At 44.1% G+C, this 18,710-nt stretch overlaps 1 protein-coding gene across 1 annotated transcript in view; it reads right to left on the bottom strand.

Annotated features, from left to right (window-relative positions):
• The window catches only part of LOC126982524 (protein artichoke-like), a 63,155-nt gene extending 48,003 nt beyond the window's left edge, over positions 1-15,152 (bottom strand). The window contains exon 1 of the mRNA XM_050834646.1: positions 14,322-15,152. The gene's annotated coding sequence lies outside the window, so the exon portion shown is untranslated. The remainder of the gene's footprint in view (positions 1-14,321) is intronic.
• Between the last annotated feature and the right edge of the window lie 3,558 nt (positions 15,153-18,710).

The raw sequence follows: 18,710 nt of genomic DNA, 5'->3' as shown, positions 1-18,710 counted from the left end.
CATAGAAGAGAATGATAAGCTGAATACAAAAATAAAGTAACATACGCTTGGTAGGAGAGCAAGAGAAAGAGAGAACAATAGACATAGCACTAAAATGACACGCCAAAAAGAATAAGAAGCAAAACACAAAAACAGATAACATAGAGTTAGAGGAAACATATCCCTCCAACGTTAACCAAGGAGAAAACACGACGCTTGGGAAGGAGAGCAAATGAAAGAGAAAGCAATAAACATGGCACCAAAAAAGACAGAAGAAAAATGAGACTCCAAGCACAAGACTGAATAACGTACATTGTAAGAAGAAATACTTGACTGCAACGTTTACCAAGGGCCAAACACGACGCTTGGGAAGGAGAGCAAATGAAAGAGAAAGCAATAAACATGGCACCAAAAAAGACAGAAGAAAAATGAGACTCCAAGCACAAGACTGAATAACATACATTGTAAGAAGAAATACTTGACTGCAACGTTTACCAAGGGCCAAACATGACACTTGGCAAAGAGAGCAAGAGAAAGAGAAAGCAATAAACATGGCACCAAAAAGACACACGAAAAATGAGACTCCAAGCACACGACTGAATAACGTACATTGTAAGAAGAAATACTTGACTGCAAATTTTACCAAAGAGAGCAAGATAAAGAGAAAGCAATAAACACCAAAAAGACACAAGAAAATCGAGAATCCAAGCACGAGGCTGAATAACATACATTGTAAGAAGAAATATTTCGTTACAGCGCTGACCAAGGAGCACACGACCCTTGGCGAAGAGATTAAAAGATAGAGAAAGCAATAGAAATGGCATTCAAATGACACGCCAAAAGGAATGAAAAGCTAAACACAAGAGCAAATAACATACAGACTACGCAGAAACACGACACTTGGTAAGGAGAGGAAAAGAAAGAGTAAAAGCAACAGACGCGGCGCTACGTAAAAAGTCATGAGAAGAAGAATGAGAAGCGAAACAAAAGAATAAATAACATGCAAAGAAGGAAGAAATATTTCACTACATCGCTTACCAAGGAGCAAACACGACACTTGGTAAGGAGAGGAAAAGAAAGAGTAAAAGCAACAGACACGGCGCTAAGTAAAAATTCATGAGAAGAAGAATGAGAAGCGAAACATAAGAATAAATAACATGCAAAGAAGGAGGAAACATTTCACTACAACGCATACCATGGAATAATCACGACACTTTGCAAGAAGAAGAAAAGTAATAGAAAAAATAATGGAAACTGCATTATAAACTCAAGGCAAGAAGAATGAGAAGGCAAACACAAGGATGAATAACACACACAGCAGGGCAAAATACGGAGAAAGATAAAAAAAAAATGAGAGGCTTGATACTTGAAGGACACGAAACTACGAATGGAAAGGAATAAAAACGAAAAAAAACGGCGGTATGAATAATCAGGAATGAAAAGAAAGCAAGACGTAAAACTCAGAAAGAAACCACTCCAAAATCTGCAGCGGTGACAAAACAAAGGAAAAATCAAACAGATACAGAGGCAGAAAAACCGCGTCTGACCTCAGCGGAGCGCGGTTACAATTCTCCAAATTTCAAGAGGTGGGCGAGTCACGCAAGGCGACACACACGCAAAGGGACAGGGATAGACAGACAGACAGACAGACAGACAGAAAGACGAACAGAGTGATAGACAGACAGATAGATAGATAGTCAGTTAGTTAGTTTGTTAGGTAGGTAGATAGATGTATATATATTTTTTTTACAACAAAGGAGACAGCTCAAGGGCACAAAAAAAAGGAAACAATAATAACAAAAAAGCCCGCTCCTCGCTGCTTCTATAAAAAGAGTCAAAAGAGGTGGCCGAAAGAGAGGTCAAATAAATAGATAAATAGATAGATAGACAAATAGATAAATAGATTGATAGAAATGGATACGTTAGAATAGTAATCTACCGTTGTATAATGCCGTATTTCACCACAACGGTTACTAAGGAAGATAGATAGATAGACAGATAGAGATATATAAGAGCAGAAATCTGCGGTCGTATGATGCCGTATTTCACTACAACGCTACATAGAGACATATATATAGATAGATAGATAGAAAGTTAGATAGATAGATATATAGACAGGTACAGTAATCTCCGGTCAAATTTCATTACAACGCTTACTAGGGAACATAGATAGATAGATAGATAGATAGATAGAATGATTGATAAGTAGCTAAACTGACAGACTTTTATGAAGATGGGCAGTTAAGTAGATAGATGCATATACAGATGGATAGATAGATATATGGATTTATAGAGAGATAGATAGATAGGCAAGTAGATAAAGAAGCAGAATGAAGGAAAAGGAATTAAAACGATGACAGATAGAGAGATGGACATAGATAAAGAGATCAAAAGAGATTGACACAACGTTGAAATAGCCTCCCTCTCCCTCTCTCTCTCTTTCTGTTCTTTACGACTGAGCTCCCTGGAATATGACCTAAATAATGAAGGAACAGGATTCGCCAGCAAACAGGAACGTGAGCTGGGGCAAACGAACGCCTGATTGAACCTGGGAGCGACGGGTGTGTTTTGCATCGGCGGAGTGATAGAGAGGACGAGGCCGTGGGAGGCAGGATAAGGACCTTGGACGAATGCGATGGATGATGGTACGAGAGCGGAACGGGGCAGAGAATGACGCAGGAGAGGAGCAGGAAGGAGATTGGGGAAATATAAAAGAGGAAGATACGGAAGAAGGATAACGGAACTGCAAATTTTATACGGGACTGAACGAGAACGGGATAATATATGAACATCAGAGAAGAATAAAATGATACCAGAAAAGAAAATGGAAAAAACCCAGCTGACATAACGAATACATCAACAGCAAAATGATAGAAAATAGAGTGGAATGGGAAGAGTTGAAAAAAAGGACCACAGGAATAAAGAAATGAAACAATATTAAAGAACAGAGGAGGAGGAGGAGGAGGAAGAGCAGGAGGAGGAGGAGGAAGAGCAGGAGTAGGAGGAGGAGGAGGAGAAGTCGATGAAAAGGAAAATCACGAACATAAGGAAAAAAAAACAAATAATTTAGAAGAGTTAGAGAAGCTAGACAGGAGTAGTAATAGGGGGAGGAAAGGAAGACCAAGAGATGGGGAAGAATGGCTTGCAGGGCAGAGGACCACAAGAATTAGGACCCGAAACAATATTAAAGAACACAGAAGGGAGAGAGCCAAAACAGTAGGAAGAGGAGGAGGATAGAAAGGGAAAGAACAGAAAAAACAACAGGACAGAAATGTAAATATGAACAGAAAAATAAATTAAAACAGAAAGAGGAGAGGAAGAAATGAAAAGGATGACACAAAGAGAAGGAGGAGAAACGGCATTATAGAAGAGCTAGAGAAGGGAAAGAGCGCCGGCAGGAGGAAGGAAGAAGGGCCAAGAGGTGGAGGAGAACTATTTGGCTGGAAAAGGAAGAGATGAAAAGGAAAAGAAACAAAATAAGGAACAGAAACAATATTATAGAGCAGAGGAGGGAGAGTGCAGCACCAGCAGAAGGAGGAGGAGGAGGAGGAGGAGGAGGAGGAGGAGGACCTGGAGGTGGAGCAGAATGGCCTGGAGGTGAGCGATGGGTCACATTCTGATGAAACATTCAGTGTGGTGGCCTCCGGACGTAGCCTACAAAGGGCGCCGGCGGGCCAGAGAGGACGGGGCCGAACATCAATCAAACGGCTCCTCCAGTGACATATTTATTCGCCTCCTCCTCCTCCCCCCTCTCCTCCTCCTCCTCCTCCTCCTCCTCCTCCTTCTCCTCCTCCTCCTCGTCGTCTCTCGTCCGCCTCCCACACACACGAGGCTCCAGCATTCCCAGCGGTCTTCGTGAGGCATTTTTCAGCTTCCTCCTCGGCGGGTCGGTTATTTTAGCACAGTTAATGTTGGCAGTGTCAGGGAGAATGTGAGCCCCTTCCCCTCTCTCCCCCCCCCCCTCTCTCTGTCTCTGTCTCTGTCTCTCTGTCTTTGTCTCTGTCTCTGTCTCTGTCGATCTTTTTTCTCTATCTTTATTTCAATTTATTTATATTTCTTTCAATTTTTACTGTTTTTATATATTTTTATTTCTATGTTTCTTTTTATTTCTCTCTCTCTCTCTCTCTCTCTCTCTCTCTCTCTCTCTCTCTCTCTCTCTCTCTCTCTCTCTCTCTCTCTCTCTCTCTCTCTCTCTTTCCAGGCACGGGGGGAAGGGGAGGACGGGTAAGCAGGAAGATTATTCACGAGCGAATTCCTCGATGGATCTCGTTCTCCCACACAATACTGCTCACCTCAGGCATTCTTTTGGTGTATTTGCCTTCCTCCTCCTCCTCCTCCTCCTCCTCTTCCTCTTCCTCCTCCTCCTTAACAATATGCTCCTCCTCGACAATTTGATGAAATTCTTCGAAGAAAATAATATAATAAATAATTCGCAACATGGTTTCCGGAGTAAACGTTCGTGTTTAACTAACTTAATTTTTTTTCTAATTATGTTTTTGAGGTCTTCGATGAAAGCAGATCAATAGATATCATATATCTGGATTTTCAAAAGGCATTTGATAAGGTCCCCCACCAACAATTGCTCAGCAAACTATTGGCGCACGGTATCTTGGGTAACATTCACAATTGGACAGTGGACTCTCTGAGCGGAAACAGAGAGTAGTTCTAAACGGTGTTACATCTAACTGGCTCGATGTCAGAAGCGGCGTACCTCAAGGATCAGTGCTTGGTCCCATGCTCTTCTTAATTTATGTTAATGATATCGATGATGGGCTCACTTGCTAAATATCAAAATTTGCTGATGACACAAAAATCGCTAGTAAGGTAACTACGACACTCGACGAAGAAGTTTTACAATCAGATCTTTTTTTTTTTTTTTTACAGCTAAGGAGACAGCTCAAGGGCGTAAAAAAAAATATTAAAAAAACAAAGCCCGCTACTCACTGCTCCTGAATAGAGGTCAAAGGAGTGTCCAAAAAGAGAGGTTAATTTCGGGAAGAGAGGTGTCCTGATACCCTCCTTTTGAAAGAGTTCAAGTCGTAGGCAGGAAGAAATACAGATGAAGGAATATTGTTCCAGAGTTTACCAGCGTGAGGGGTGAAAGAGTGAAGATGCTGGTTGACTCTTGCATAAAGGGTTTGGACAGTATAGGGATGAGCATGAGTAGAAAGTCGTGTGCAGCGGGGCCGCGGGAGGGGGGAGGCATGCAGTTAGCAAGTTCAGAAGAGCAGTCAGCATGAAAATATCGATAGAAGATAGAAAGAGAGGCAACATGGCGGCGGAATTTGAGAGGTAGAAGACTATCAGTATGAGGAGGAGAGCTGATGAGACAAAGAGCCTTTGACTCCACTCTGTCAAGGAGAGCTGTGTGAGTGGACCCCCCCCCACACATGAGATGCATACTCCATACGAGGGCGGACAAGGCTCTCTGTCTCTGTCTCTCTGTCTCTGTCTCTCTCTCTCTCTCTCTCTCTCTCTCTCTCTCTCTCTCTCTCTCTCTCTCTCTCTCTCTCTCTCTCTCTCTCTCTCTCTCTCTCTCTCTCTCTCTCTTGCAGACGTCACACGCAAACTTTCGTGCTGTGCTGCCTCCCCCTCCTCTTACTCCCCCCTCCTCCTCCCCTCCCTCTTCCTCCCCCTCCTCCCCTTCCTCTTCTCTTCGCCCCCCCCTATTCCCCCCTCTTCGTTCCCCTCCTCCTCTTCCTCCTCTTTCCCCCTTCTCCCCTCCCTCCTCTTCCCCCCTCCTCTTCCTTTTCGTTCCCCCTCCTCCTCTTCCTCTTCGTCCCCCCCTCCTCCTCCCCACTCCTCCTCTTCCTCTTCCTCTTCGTCCCCCCTCCTCCTCCCCACTCCTCCTCTTCCTCTTCCTCTTCGTCCCCCTCTCCTCCTCCCCTCCCTCTTCATCCCCACTCCTCCTCTTCCTCTTCCTCTTCGTCCCCTCCTCCTCCTCCTCCTTTTCCTTTTCCTTCACCCCTCCTCCCTTTTCTCTTCCTCCCCTATCCTCCCCTTCTTCTTCTTCATCCTCCCTCCTCTTCTTCCTCCTCTTCCTCTTCCTTTTCTCCTCATCGAACTTACTTCATTCTTCCGCTTCTTTCCTTCCTCCCTTCCTCCTCACTCGAAAGCCTCTTCCTCCTCCTCCTCCTCCTCCTCCTCCCTCCCAAGCAACTCCAATAACACGTACCTGCCTTCCTTCCTTCCCTCCTCCCTCCCTCCCTCCCTCCCTCCTCCTCCTCCTCCTCCCTTGTTGAACTTCATCCTTTATGGTCCACTCCTCCCTTTCCTTCTCCTTACCCTCCCTCCCTCTCTTCCTCTCACACTCCTCCTCTGCCCCCTTCCCTCCCTTCCCTCTCCTCTCCTCCTGTAGCCTTCCCTCCTCTCCCTTCCTCCCTTCCCCCCTGTCTTTCCTCCCTTCCATTCCCTCTCTTCCTATGTCCTTCCCTCCTTCCTTCCCTTCCTCCCTAACTTTCTCCCTTCTTCTCTTCATGAACTCTTCCCTACCTCCTCTCCTATCCCCGTTCCTCCCACCCGTCCCCTTCCCGGCCCTCCCTTCCTCTTTCCTCCCTTCCTCCCTCCCTCCCTCCCTCCTCATTACTCGAGCAGGTGTTGCGTGAAGTGGGTCAGCAGAGCAGAGCATAAAGTAAGTAATTTTTTAGTTTTTTTTCCATACATTTTGTCCTGCCTCCCTCCCCCCCTCCTACTCTCCTTTGTACTCCTGCTGCTGTTGTTGTTCTTCTTTTTTGTTGACTTGACTTTGCAGCGTCTATTGTTTTCCTTTTTTTCACCTTAAGACTTTTTTTGTTTTGTTTTTCTCCTTTTCATTCCCTTTTTTTCGTCTCCGGGCCGCGGGGTCCACTTTTTTTGTCCTTATATTTATTTTCCTTTTTTTACTTGACTTTGCTTTGATTTTCCTTTTTGTTGCTGTTAAGGAATTTTTTTTCTTTTTTGGTTTTCTTTTCTTTTTAACGAGACTCGTTTTGTTTGGCTTCTGTATGGCTTGAAAAGAATGAGAGAGAGAGAGAGAGAGAGAGAGAGAGAGAGAGAGAGAGAGAGAGAGAGAGAGAGAGAGAGAGAGAGAGAGAGACACGCAAACAAGCAAACTAAAAAAAAAAAAACGGAAAAATGAATTATAACTCAACACGCCGGGAAGGTGAAAGAAAAATAAGAGGAAATGATAATGTGTGTGTGTGTGTGTGTGTGTGTGTGTGTGTGTGTGTGTGTGTGTGTGTGTGTGTGTGTGTGTGTGTGTGTGCGTGCGTGTTTTAGGGCAAGGGGGGAGAGGGAGAGGGGTATAATAGAGGGGTCAAGTTTCGGTTGGCACTGCGCATGCGCCTACACGCTCCGTTACAGAAGCACCTCCCTCACTCCCTCACTCCTTCCCTCCCCTGTCTCTCCCTCCTTCCTTTCCTTCACCACTCCACTCCTTCCGTCTCTCCGTTTCATAACTCCTTCACTTCTGTCAACCTCTCCTGTCAACCCCTCCATCCTTCCTTCCATCCTACTTTCCCTCCACCGCTCCACTCCTTCCCTCTCTCCACTCTCTCCCTCTCTTCTCTCTGTCTACCTCTCCTTACCTCCCTCCTTCCCTCCAATCTGTCTCTCTTTTCTTAATGTCCACTTCTTTCCCTCCTCCTTTACTCTAATCCCCTCCTTCTTTCCTCTCCTTACTCTCTCTGTCTACCTCCCCTTCTTTCCTTTTCGCCTACTCCCTCTTTTCCACCACTCTCTCATTCCTCCTTTCCTCCCGTCTTCCTTCTATACCACCATCCTTCCTCTACCACTCCACTCCTTATGATTCAAGTCTTCAAGTACCTGAAAAAGTTCAATAACGTCGATTACTCCAAATTCTTTGAACTGCAAACCAACTCAAGAACTGGAAATAACGGTTTACACATTCAGCCGAGTCGATGTAACACAGACATTGGAAGGAGTTTCTTTTCAAATCGAGTCATCCGCCACTGGAACAATCTCCCCTCAGAAGTAGTAAATGCGAATACTATCAACTCCTTCAAATATCGAATCGACCGTCATTTCGTTGCGTTAGGAGTAAACTGAATACTGAGGTGCTTTCATCTGCTCCCCAGACCCCAAGTGGCTGTCGAGCAGATAAATTCACCAAAGCGGGCAACCTCCTAATGAGCCAATAGGCTTTCTGTTGCCTGCATTTCCATGTTTCCATGTCTCCATGTTTTCTTCTCGCCCTCCCTTCTGGCAACCCTTCCTTCCCTTTCTCTCTCCCTCCATTCCTCCATCCCTCCAACTTTTTATCTTCCTCTATTCCATCTTTTCCTTCCTATCTCTTTCCTTCCTTCCTTTCAGTGTCAGACTAATATAAGGAGAGAAGGGAGGAGGAAACAGGTAACAAAGAGAGAGAGAGAGAGAGAGAGAGAGAGAGAGAGAGAGAGAGAGAGAGAGAGAGAGAGAGAGAGAGAGAGAGAGAGAGAGAGGTTAATAGGAAAATGTAAGAAAAGACCAAAAGAGCCCAGTGGGTGGGAAAATGAGGTCCAGGATTAGAGCAGCAGAGGAAATGAGAGGAAAGAGCAGTGCAGGAAGGCCGTGGCATGATGGGATATTGAAAGCGGGGCGGGGGAGGAGAAGGGGAGAGATAGCGAGGGTCAGGAGGCGATGGGAAAGGTTGAACATACGATAGAAAAAGAAAAGCTTAAAATACTCGTACGATGGAAGAAGGAAGGTTGAATATAAGAGAGGAAAAGTAAGGTTGAATATACGATAGGAAAAGGAAGGTTAAAAATACGATAGGAAAAGGAAGGTTAAATATACGATAGAAAAAGGAAGGTTAAAAATACGATAGGAAAAGGAAGGTTGAATATACGATAGAAAAAGGAAGGTTGAATATACGATAGAAAAAGGAAGGTTGAATATACGATAGAAAAAAGGAAGGTTAAAAATACGATAGAAAAAAGGAAGGTTAAATATACGATAGAAAAAAGGAAGGTTGAATATACGATAGAAAAAGGAAGGTTGAATATACGATAAAAAAGGAAGGTTGAATATACGATAGAAAAAGGAAGGTTAAATACAAGAGAAATGGAATAAAAAAATAAAAAAAACGAAGGGATTGGAGAGAAAGCAGGAAGTGAGGAAAAAAAATATGCTCTCAAAACAAGACTGTGAGGGTCAGAATTTTTTTTTTCATTCTTCTTTTTTTCATTCTCCGCGGTCTGTGAATCTCCTTAGATCCTTTTACTCCGCCAGACTCACAGTGAATTCATATGAGCGGCTGAAACAAAGACTCCCTACTTACGCTAATTTTAGTATTCGCAAGTCACTAATGCGTTCACTAGTCCATTATAATTATTTCTCCATTGGTAATTTTCACAGTGATTGGAAGCTTTTTTTCTGACTGCTTAACTGTTCTCTTTTTTTTTTCGGTATTGACTGCTTTACTTGGATGCGTATTTAACGTTTTTACTTGGAAACGTTTTTTACTTTTTCACTTGGATACGTTTTTGAACTTTTTTACTTGGATACGTTTTTTTTAACATTTTTATTTGAGTATGTTTTTTTTTTACTTTTTACTTGAATATGTTTTTTTTTTTACTTTTTTACTTGAATACACGTTTTTTTTAACTTTTTTACTTGGATACCTATTTGATGATTTTTTCACTTGGATACCTATTTGACGTTTTTCACTTGGATACCTATTTGACGTTTTTCACTTGGATACCTATTTGACGTTTTTCACTTGGATACCTATTTGACGTTTTTTACTTGGATACGTTTTTTTTTTTAACTTTTTTACTTGGACACTTTTTTTTTACTTTTTTACTTGAATACGTTTTTTACTTTTTTACTTGGATACATTTTCGTCTTTTTTACTTGGAGACGTTCTCGACGTATTTACTTGGATACATATTTGACTTTTTTTTACTTGGATATGTTTTTGACAGCTTAACTACTTTACTTTTTAACTACTTTAACTACTTCAACTACTTTTTTTTACTTTTTAACTACTTTACTTTTTTGACTGCTTAATTACTTAATACGTTTTTACTTTTTTACTTGGATACATATTTGACTTTTTTTTTACTTGGATACGTATTTTTACTTTTTTTACTTTGATACGTTTTTTGACTGCTTAACTATTCTCCTTTTTTCGCTATTGACTACTTTCCTTGATTTCAAATTCCAAGTAACACCAAAGTATACCGAAGAAAAAAGCAGAGTATGGCCTGAATGGACATCAACACGCAACATTACGTCTAAAAAAAAAAAAAAAAAAACCTAGTCGATTACAATTACTTCTGCGTTGGTATGCACGAAGCTTTTCTGAGTGCTTAAATGCTCCTCTTTCTTCGATATCGACTTCTTTTCTTGGTTTCAGATTCCAAGTAACTCCAGTTAACGAAACAAAAAAGCACAGTATGACCCAGCACGGTGAGCCACACGCAGCATAATGCACCTAAAAAACCAAAGCAGCATCGATACCATTACTACTTATAGACCCCAGACATGAGGTACATCAGAGTGGAGTGGAAATGAGACCAAAGAAGAGACAGGTACGGGAAGCAAGGGGAGGAAGTGAGGGAAAAAATGGTGAGACTGGATTGAAAAGGAGAGAGAGAGAGAGAGAGAGTAAGGATGAGTAACATTAGACTAGAGCGAACGAAAGACAGGAACACAGAGAGGGGAAGGGAGAGAGAGAGAAAGGTTAGAAAAAGTCACATCAGATTGGAGTGAGTAGAACAGATATAAATAAGAGAGGAGAGAAAACCACGGGAAGCAAGGGAAGGGAGGGAGAAACTGCTCGGACTAGGGTGAAAAGTAGACACAGAATTAAGGAAGAAGTAGGTTAGGGAAGCAAGGGGAGAAGGGATGGAGAGAAGGGTTTGCAAAAGTTACATCAAATTGGAGTGACGACGACAAATAAGTAAATAAAATATGACAGCTTGTTACGGGAATCAAGGAAAGGAAGGTCCCGGTAAGCATGAGTTACACAAGAGAGACAATAAGACAAAAGGAAAAAGGAGAGATAGGTAATGGAAGCAAGGGGAAGGGAAGGCGAGAAAGGCTTGCATGATGAAATGAAACTGGAGCGACAAGAGACAAAATAAAAATAAAAAGGATAAAGAAAACGGAGAAATAGGGAAGGAGAGAAAGTTTACCAGAAAGGAAAAAAAAGTAGAAAAGATGGAGCGACAAAGAGACAAAATAAAAATAAAAAGGATAAAGAAAAAGGAGAAATAGGGAAGGAGAGAAAGTTTACCAGAAAGGAAAAAAAAAGTAGAAAAGATGGAGCGACAAAGAGACAAAATTAAAATAAAAAGGATAAAGAAAAAGGAGAAATAAGGAAGGAGAGAAAGGTTATAAGAAAGGAAAAAAGTAGAAAAGATGGAGCGACAAAGAGACAAAATATAAATAGAGAAAAAGGAGAAATAGGGAAGGAGAGAAAGGTTACCAGAAAGGAGAAAAGTAGAAAAGATGAAAGAAAAAAAAGAAGATAGGGAAGGAGAGAAAGGTTAGCATGATGACATCAGAGTGGAGTAACAAGGAGACAGAAAGGAGAGTAGGTGAGGGAAGCAAAGGGAGGTAGGGAGGGAGGAAGGGGAAGAATGTTAGCAAAAAAAGTGAAGGCAGGCAGTGGAGCAAAGGCTCATGCTGCCCCTCGGAACTCGTTCTTGATTCACTTGGACGGTTTCTTCAAGAGTCTGGGTTGATGGGTGGTTTTCAGGACAGCATGTGGGTAGTTTTAAGCCACTCGACGGTGACTGAAAAATCCGTGGTGGTAGCGTGGGGATTCGAACTCGCATCGTCCATCACGCAATGAATGTGGGCCCAGCACGCTACCGCTCAGCCACCGCCTACCCATAACCGTGCCCATCAACGTTACTTAGCCCAGGGGTGAAAGCTGGCGCGTTGGCTGTGGCTGGATCGTTAAGTGGTCGCTCAGGGTGTGGTGCCGCCCCGACCACGGCCTAATTGGGCGTGCAAATCAGCGAGGCTTCAAGTTGGTAGAAAGTAACTTTATTTTTTATAAAGAAGTAAGTTTTTCTTTATATTATTTCCATCGTGATCTCCAGCATTTATAAATTCCTTCGCCCTATTTTTTTCCTTCGGAGGCATTCACAAGAAAGAAGAACAATAGAGATATTCTTCTTCACAAATATGATATTGTTATATAAATAGATAGATAGATAGGTGAACAGATAGATAGATAAGTAGAAAAATAAATAGATAGATACACAGACAGATATAACGATAGATAGTTATAGAGACACGTCGCTAACAAGCATTAGATATTCATTTTTGCATTCACAGTGACAACTCGCCCGCCGCATGGACGCCGCCGAGCCTAACGAGGCGCGGCGTCATGAGCAAGTTGGGGTGCTCACCTCGCTCAGTAAAGTGCCGGAACGACCCAGAATACATATTATTAAAAAAACATTCCCATTACTTCTCTAATGGAATACAGCTTACGTTTTTTCTAACTATAAACCACTGACCAATGCGATTAGGAGCCTGTCAAAATGAAATATCCCGTGCAAAGCTAATAATATACACATGAATAAATATATAAAAGCCCCGCCCCCCACCCACCCACACACACACAAACACACACACATACACACACACGCGCCCGTCAAACACACACATGCACACACATCCAATCAGCCCCACACATACACATCCACACACCCCCACACACACCTCAACCCACCCACCCACCCACACACGCACACTCACCCACATCCACACACATCCACCACCGCCCCCCCACACACATATCCCCACACCCAGCTAATACTAATATCAATACTCAATATTTCTGTAGGAATTATATCGACGCGAGAATTAAGAGCATGTGAAGAAGCTTAGATGACAGGTGGTGGTGGTGGTGGTTGTAGTGGTGATGGTCGTGGTAGTACAGGTAGTGGTGGTGGTGGTGGTGGTGGTGGTGTGTGTGTGTGTGTGTGTGTGTGTGTGCACCTGCGTCTGTTTGTCTCAGTCAATTTCTCTCTCTCTCTCTCTCTCTCTCTCTCTCTCTCTCTCTCTCTCTCTCTCTCTCTGCTTCCATTAATGTTTTCATTCCCAGAAGTTTTATAATTCTTCCATAATTTTTTCACATCTCATTTTGGTGCCACAGCTCCTTAGAGTGTGTATGAGTGTGTGTGTGTGTGTGTGTGTGTGTGTGTGTGTGTGTGTGTGTGTGTGTGTGTGTGTGTGTGTGTGTATATATATATATATATATGTATGTATATATATATATATATATATATATATACACACATATATGTGTGTGTATATATATATATATATGTGGATCCTGATGGTCGGCCCAAGGCTTCTTCACACACACACACACACACACACACACACACACACACACACACACACACACACACACACATTGCTTGTCGATTTGCAAATAATCACCACACCCACTGTCATCACAGCTCCCACGACCACCATCACTATACCACCACTGCCAATGCCATCACCACCACTACCATAACAAATGCCAACCCCCCCCTTTTTACCACCACTACTATCATCTCTGCTAATGCCACCACATTCACCTCCACCATCACCGCCTTCGTCCCCTGCTGCCTGGCTCCGTTCTGGTGTGAAGGGCGTAGTGTGTGCAATAAATCTTCCCTGTGTATGCATCGATGGAGGGTGTTGTGTGTGTGTGTGTGTGTGTGTGTGTGTGTGTGTGTGTGTGTGTGTGTGTGCGGCAATAGACTCATTATCCCCCTCCGCCCCCCCAGCACACACATTACCCGGCCTTACGTTCCACTCCATGCATTTTCTGACTAATTTACCGCGGCAAGAATTGAGTCAGCCTTCACATTTTCCGCGCCGCGTATCGGAAATCTCTGCAATAGCCGGCCTTTGTGTCTTACGTCCTCTCCGCGACGGGAAATCTTAACAAGGAGCCATTGGGAGGACAGACAAGAACTTCAGTAAAAAGAAATATTTGAATTTTTTGCCTCGCTATTTCCGAATTATCCTTTGTTCAGGATTTCCATAGTATGCCCTTAGGTATGCTGCTAAAAATTAATGTATTTCTGTATTCTTTGACTTGATGCGTGTATATATGCATGATGCTGGCAGAATACACACACACACACACACACACACACACACACACACACACACACACACACACACACACACAGAAAGAGTGAGCGTTCAGCGTTCCAGGTAATCTCCGCGCTAAATGTCATAACAACTCATAAATATCGTTAAGCCTCCCTCCGATACTCCCGTCGATAAATTCCTATCGAAAAAAATTACTTCATGCAGAAAGAGGAGAAAACGGACCTATGAATAACTACTCGGTTACCAAACACACACACACACACACACACACACACACACTCACTGACCTGGAGAGAACGGATCGGTGAGGGGAGGACCGGAGGAGTGGCCAGACAAGGGGAGGAGAGGGGGAGGGAGCTACAGCATCCCACCCACTCCACAGACAGGTGTATCGTGGGCTGCAGTGTCCCCTAAGGTGCGCCAGGCGTACGTTTCCTTCTCCGGCAGTCGGCCACGCACGGCAGGAAGCCCCGGGGAGGCGTCTTGAGTGGCGGGTCGGGGGTCGAGGGTCGAGGCTTCAGAGCGGGCAATGTTCTAATCCAAACACTTGCTTGTCGAGACGAACAAAAAGGTGAGGAATGGTTGATGGCACAAGCGTGCGTTCATTGATCCCCGGCACTCATTCACTCTTTAGCCCGCCACTCACTCTCCGCTCCACGCTCCTCGGCGAGTGAGGCACGGCGAGTGGTCCCGTCCAGGCGGCGGCGGCAGCGGCGGCGTCACTCCCGGGCCGGCAGGGAGCGGGCCGTGTGTAAACAAGATTCCTCTTTCATTAACAAAGCCGACTCGCTTTGCTTGTAGCAGCGGCGACGACGACGGTGGCGCCCGTGGGGGAGGCGTCCAGACTTCCTTGTTCGTAATAATTTGTCTCGCCTACATTTCTCGTCTCCCAAGTGGCTAAATTAGAACGTGAATCGATACATAATGATTTTGGATTCGTAGGGAGCGAGTGAGGAAAGGTGAGCACTGGTTGCGCTATGGGGACGCACAACCTTCCTACCTGACGGTCGGGTCGCAACTGCCCGCCACTACTCCTCGCTCGACATTTAATAATGTTGGGCTGCCACATTTTCCCGCCGGATTGTATGTATATCAGTTTTACGAGGCAGTTAAAATATATTTCCAACATACCACCCGACGTGTTTACCAGACGTGCCAGCGGGGAAACGAAAAATTAAGGCAATATTTCTCGTAATACAACAGCTTACCAGATAAAATAAAATACCTAACCGGCACTATGAAAAAAGTCGAATCTCGATTTTCGACAATGGAAAGTTGAAGTATTGGTTATTGGACAGAAACAAAGGGATTCACGCTCTTTCCTTTTCTCTCAGTGATGCGCCCACTCAGGCTCCGGAGCGAGAAGAAATCGAGGCCCAACACATGAAAGGCCTCGCTCAAATTTACTTGTTTTGCTTCCTTCAGAATACTGCCATTATCCTCTGATTTCGATCTGTTCCTCCTCTTCCTCTTCATTATTAAGGGGGGGGGGGGGTGATTTTTACAAAATCAAACAATAATACCTACAAACGAAATACTACAGGAGACAAAAACGGTAACAGGAGAAATAACACGTTAGCCTGGCCGTGTCACCTGTCATTATGAGGCGGAGACAGACACACAGTCAGGTAGGCGGGCGTCCCCGGGTGGCGTGTGGCCGCGGCGGTCCGAGGCGAGGCAGAGCCATAATTCATTTCTCATGTTTATTTATGAATTACAGGGGAGAGAGTTATGATCTCCTCCCACTGGGTCACGGGAAGGAAGGGAGAGAGAAGACGAGGAAGGCAGGTTGGCGGCGACAGGAAGCCAGAGACATTCAAAAGGTGGACATCCCTTCCTCTGCACAACACCACAACAAAGGTCAGGTTTCGTGTGTGGAGTTAGAGGCGGAGAGGAGGAAAAGGAGGCAAGTTGGGGAAGAGAGGAGGGAGTGAGGGCTGAGAGAGGGGGTTAGCAGGAACGATTGCAGAATGGCAGGGAAAGACATGGTGGCAAGATAAGAGGGAGGAAGGATGGAAGGAGTAGAGGGAAGGGGAAGAAGAGGAGCAAGAAAAGGAATAGAGAGAGAGAAGAGAAAGGGAATAGAGGGAAGAAGATAGAGAGAAGGAATACAGAGGGAAGAGGAAAGAGAGAAGCGAGGGAGAGAGAAGGGAAAAGAGAGGAGCGAGAGAGAAAGAATAAAGAGGAAAGGAAAGGAGAGAGAGAGAGTGAGGGAATAGGGAAAAGGGAATAGAGGGAAGGAAAAGGGAGTAAGGGAACACACAGGAGGGGGAGAGGTTGTAGGATGCAAGGGAGAGGAGGAGACTGAAGAGCAGGTACCGGGGAGCAACTAGGAGGGGAGGGAGGCTGGAAGGAGCAAAAGAAAGGGGAAACTGAGGACCGCGAGCGAGGGAACAGATGGGACAGGGGACATGGGAGGCAGCAAATGGCAGGGGAAGGGCTGGCGGGTGGCACTGGACTATGAGATTGGAAGGCTAAGTTTTGGAAGATAAGAGAGGAAAGAGAGAAGAAAAGAGAGGCAGAGAAAATTAAGTGAGCAGGAGGCAGACATAAGGATTTAGTATGGCAGGAGGGAGAAAGGGGGGGTGCTACAGCGGAGATGAGAGTGAACGTTAAAAAGCACTGGGATAAACAATGGGAAGGAAGAAGGAAGGTAAGGGGAGGTTGTTAGTACGGTATAGCGGTAGCATATCTAAAATAACAAGGGAAAACAAAAGCGGAGGGGAATCAAGATGAAAGAAAGGGAGGAAAGGGAAGGGGAGAGGGAAACTGGGGGTGAGAAGAAGAAGAGGAAGAAGAAGAAGCCGAAACCGAAGACGAGGACGAAGACGAAGAAGAAGTAGAAGAAGAAGAAGAAAGAATAGGGGAAACTAACTGAACAGGAGACAGAAACAAGGCTTTAGTGTGGAGGGGGGGGGAGAGGGAGGGGGGTGGGGGAGGGTATAATAGGGAGAACGAGAGTAAAAGTTAAACCACTATGAAAAGGAAAGAGGAGGGAGCAAAGGAAGGTATGGCGAGATTGTTAGCAAAGCGGAGATGTAACAATTAATCTAAAGTAACAAGGGAAAGAAAAACGGAAATCAAGGGAGGAAAGGGAAGGGAAGAGGAACACTGAGATTGGGAGGGGTTACAAGTTAGGGGGAGCTGTGGAAACAAGGATACATTTAAGAGCGATTAGAGGGGAGGGAAGGAAACATGTCTCAGGAAAGGGGAAGGAAGAGGAGGGAAGGGCAGGAACCGTGAAGTGCAGTGTGGGGGTATACTTTACGGGTAGAAATAACCTCTTATATATAAAAAAAGGAAAGTGGGAACAGGCAAAACGGAACCCCAGTGAACATAACGAAGATGGAAAGTGAAAGAAATTACTAGCGGGGGGAAAGTTCATCTAAAAAAAAACGGAGAATGGAAATAAAACAGTGATCAGAACGCGAAGATGGAAGGAAAAAAAGTTGAAAGTGAAGAGAGGCAAAACGAAACCAATGAACATAACAAAGATGGAAAGGAAAAGAAAGGAAGGGAAAACAACAACGAAAAACAACAACGGAACAAAAAAAGCGAAGATGGAGGGAGAAGAGAAGCGAAACGGAACCAATGAGCAGAAAGAAGATAAGAGGGAAAGGGAGAGAAATCAATAGAGGGAAAAAATAAACTGGAGAGAGAGAGAGGAAAGAAAGACAGCGAAGATGGATGGAGAGGAGTGTGATGGGACTCATGGCAATAACTTCAAACACAAGAAAAGGGGAAGGAGAGGAGAGACAAAGGAAAAATGAGACAGGGAGGGGATAAGGATCACGAAGAAGGGGAGATAAGGAGCACCAAACGAAAGAAACAGAGAAAGTGAGAGCAATGAATACGAGAAAAATAAAGGAAAATACAGACAAAGAATAATCGAGGAAGGATATAAATAGAGGCAGAAAAAAGATGGAAAAAGTAAACCTAATCACGGAAACAAGGAAAGGGAGGAAAGTGAAGGAGATAGAAGGAGAGAAGCTGACACAACGGGGCTTAAAACAATGAAAATGAGAAGAATAAAGGAAAATACAGACAACGAATAAGCGAGGAAGGATATAAATTGAGGCAGTAAAAAGATGGAAAAAGCAAACCTAATCACGGAAACAGGGAAAGGGAGGAATACAGAGGAAGCGAACACGGTGGATAAATAAATGAATAGAGTAAAAGAAAATAAGGACAAGGGATAATCGAGGAAGGATATAAACTGAGGCAGAAAAAAGGTAGGAACAAGCAAATCTATCCACGAAAACAGGGACAGCGAGGAAGACAAACCGAGGAAGCGAACACGGTGAGCAGGTCGCGAAGGAGATATAGAGGATGGGTACAATGGGGCGTATAGGAGGAATAAACTTGAAAGAGAGGACGGGATAGGAAGGACGGGGAAACTAATGAGAAAGAAAAAACATAAAGTGCAGAAAAAGTTGTGGATTAAGGGGACCAAACTAAGGGTAGGTACAAGATATAAGTGGAAAGGAAGATACAGAGAAGAAACGAACGTGGGTATTTTTTTTAACTGGTCATGGACAGTGGCAAGGTGCTACGCTAGGAGTCTAGAGGGAATCCTTGGTACTGTGTGTGGCGGCCCAACATTGATTTTGATCTAGTCTTGTGTTCGTCAGTGCGTTACCAGTCATGAGACGAGCTAGCCACGAACCGGAGAAGGC

The sequence above is a fragment of the Eriocheir sinensis genome, chromosome 51, assembly GCF_024679095.1.
Source record: "Eriocheir sinensis breed Jianghai 21 chromosome 51, ASM2467909v1, whole genome shotgun sequence".
Taxonomy (NCBI): Eukaryota; Metazoa; Arthropoda; class Malacostraca; order Decapoda; family Varunidae; genus Eriocheir; species Eriocheir sinensis.
Note: the sequence above shows the minus strand (reverse complement) of the source record. Positions and strands in the feature narration are given on the sequence as shown.